A 3708-nucleotide genomic window follows, 5' to 3' on the forward strand; every position below is an offset into this window, starting at 1 on the left:
TTAGTGTCATACAGAGTAGTTTCACTGTCTTAAAAGTTACCAGTACATCACCTATTCATCCCTTTCTCTCTCTGCGGGGTATTTTTACTGTGCCCATAGCTTTACATTTTTTTCAGAATATCATATAGTTGTATACATGCACTATGTAGTCTTTACAAATGAGAATCTTTCACATTGTGCTATGCATTTAAAATTTATCCCTGGGTTTGTGTGGCTTGATAGTTCATTTATTTTTTATGGCTGAGTAGTATTCCATTGTATGGGTGTACCGCACTTTTTTATCCATTCATCTATTGAAGGTCATCTCGGTTGTTTCCAAGGCTTAGCAATTTTGAATAAAACTGCTATAAACATTCACATGCATGTTTTTGTGTCCTCAGCTCATTAGGATAAATTCCAAGGATTGTGATTGCTAGATCATGTGGCAAGAATATTTTTCGTTTGTAAGAAACTTCCAAATTGTTTTCCAAATTCACTGTACCATTTTACATTCCCACCAGCAATGAGCATTTCACATCCTTGCCAGCATTTGGTGTTGTTGATGTTTTGAATTTTAGTCATCCTAATAAAAGTGGAGTGGTATTTTATTGCTGACTTCACTTGCATTCCCATGATAACATATGATGTGGAACATCTTTTCATGTGCTTATTTGCCATCTATGTATCTTCTTTAGTGAGGTGCCCAGATCCTTTGCCCATTTTATAATTAGGTTTTTGTTTTCTTACTTTTGAGTTTTAAGAGTTCTTTGTATATTTTAAACGCCAGTCCTTTATCAGATATGTATTTTGCAAACATTTACTCCCCGTCTGGGGCTTATCTTTTTATTGTATTAACAGTGTCTTTGGCAGAGTAGGTGTCCTTAATATAGTCAAGTTCAATGTATTAATTTTTCTTTCATGGATTGTGCTTTTGGTGTTGCAGCTAAGAAGTCATTGTCAAACACAACATTTTTAATATATTGGATTTTGTTGTCTTTTATGAGAGCAATACATAATATGACATATGAAACACATTTCTCCAACTTCTGCAGACCAGTGGTTAAAAGTATTGTCTTAATGATATATTCATTTTTCAAAATAAGAAATCATCTTACAGGTTCCTCTTATAATTTTAATTCTGGTGAAATATTTACTTTAAGACTTAACTGGAAGGCTTTCCTTCATTAATGAATGTGGCATGTTATCTGTTGCTGAGAAATTCTAATCCTCTGACTTTTTGTTTGGACTTCCCAAATAGCTCAATTTATTCCTCAGTGGCAGTAATTATCTCATTTTTATTTCCACATACATCCCTTTTTCCCTTTCTCTACATGGATTTCTTCCTCCCTCCCCTCCCCCATTAATTTTTAATGTAGTCATCCTGTAAGAAATATCTTTTAAGTTATTTCAATTATTTTTTGGAAGAATAGAACAATAATATCACTTGCACATACATAGAATGCTACCTATAGCAAGGCATCCCAAAATAAATAACACTAAATATAAAATTTCTCACTTTTTCTAACTATAGATTATCTTGGAAACATAACTGCATAAATCAGTTTGGTTGTTTTAACCAGAATCCCAATTTTAACTCAGAAACAAATGGTCAAACAATAGATTTTAAAACAGGTTAGTTCTATTTTAATTAATGTCTTATTGCAGCTGCCTGACTGGAGGCCCAAGTCACATTCGCCTGTCAGAGTATGTGATTGATGAAAGCTGCTGTGATGGGTCTGAAGCTGTGCAAATCCTGTCCTGGGAAGATATTTGAAATTCCTTTTGGGGGCTCCCTAACTGAGACAGTTTACCACACTTAGCTGTTGCATAGCCGATAAATAGAGTCTTCTCTAAGATCTTCAAAAAAATATGTGGGTTCAGTTCATATTTGAGTATACATTTCCATTTTATTCCTTTGTTCTGATAGCTCCAAATAGGACAACAGTATCAGACAGAAAACTAATGAAGAGATTTTAGACAACCTAAGTTCTATAATAGGTCTAAATAAGGGTGCTAGCAGACTGGTGGGTACATATAATAGCTTTAGGATCTTGCTAGTAACTTAAGGAGCCCCTATAAAATAATTCAGTCCCTGAGATCCAGTACTAGCAATCTACTGAGGATATACATAGTTATAGTAAATGTAAAAATCACTATTGGGTAAGGTGAAGTGAGAAGGAGCAATACTGAAAACCATTACATGAAAAAGTGCATGTAATTTCATTACAATGTGTTAAAAAGGCAGCATGAGGGCTTTAGGTTAAAGGCAAGAAACAATTTCCCATCAGTGGGAATTGTTAATATCTCCTGGGCAGGGAGGGGATTTGTTAGACCATCCTGGCTTAAAGGTCTTCTAAAACCAGGGAGATTTTCACATGTCAGAGGGTAAGTGTGGGCCTGTCTGCAGGCGGAGGGTTGCATTGGATGACCTCCTAAGAGCCCTGCAGGGCCAGGAGTCGCTGATTCTATTAGTGAATTTAAAAATAGAAGTTGCATTAAAAATGTTAAATCTGTCACAAAGTGATAATCAGTGGAATATTTCATGCTCTGTGAGGCAAGAGCAACCTTGAGGCTCTTTGTGAGCTTGAAACAGTGGAATGATGGCTCACTCGAGTCTGATGTACAGCTCTGGGGTCCTTCAGTCTAGTTAGAGAGATAATAGTTTTTGCCTTGGAACCTGAAATTTTGACATTCAAATGGCAATTTGCCATTTGTGCTGTGTTGGGTCATTCATCAATATCAGTGGCATTGCTATTTCTGTATAATGCACTTACGTGGGTGCATCACTGTCTCTCCCATGATAATTTTTTAATTTGAATCATAGTTCATGCCTTCCACATTGTATTTTTGACCTAGAGGTTAACTGTTTAGCCATGTATTACTATGTATCTATAGTATTCATTTCTTGAGGTGTTTCTGCCAGTGCATAGCATGAGTTTAAATAGCAAAAAATTTTAAGCTACTTTCATATTATGTTAAGCTATCATAGGACATAGGCAGCAATGAATAAGTAGGGCTCTTCAGTAGGGAAGAGGGCAAAAACTTGACCAATCAAGAACAACCTGCCAGGAACTCCATTCAAAGAGCCAGAAGTTATATCCTGAAGAGCACACAGGACTAGAATGTGCTGGCCTCTACAGGTCCACCTGGGGAAGTTATTGTGAGGAAGTCAGTCATGATAGGAGAGGTTTTAGGCAGGTAGGAAGCAGTCATCTGGGAGATTTCAGACACAGGAGGGCAGCCGCTGGAAGACAACCACAAAGTGGTGAGGCCTGAGTCAGGAGCAGGGGCCACTTTCTCTTTCTTAGCCCTCGAAAGCCTGGAGTCTAAACTGTTAGTAACAGGTGGATGGAGGCCAGAAACTTCAGGTAATCGAGGAAGGGAAATATAAGTTCTCAGGGACAATGTGGAGCAGGGTGAGTGAGAGTGACCACTGGGATCAGTAAACATGGGTAAAAATCCAGCTCTGTTGCTGGCTGTGTGACTTCAGTCAAATACTAGTAAGTGAACCTTTTAGACATTCAGCTTCCATAACGGCAAAGTAAGAAGAATGCAGTCACTTTGTTAGTGCCTAGCACATTATGAGTGCTCAGTGAATGGTTTAACCACACACACACACTCACACTCGCATCTATATAATAAAAGCCTAAATGACCCTTAAGGCAGAACTACCAGAATGACCAGTTGCTATAATGCTCACTGACCACCAGGGGGCAGATGCTCAATGCA

This window comes from Myotis davidii, unplaced genomic scaffold (assembly GCF_000327345.1).
Source record: "Myotis davidii unplaced genomic scaffold, ASM32734v1 scaffold196, whole genome shotgun sequence".
Classification (NCBI taxonomy): domain Eukaryota; kingdom Metazoa; phylum Chordata; class Mammalia; order Chiroptera; family Vespertilionidae; genus Myotis; species Myotis davidii.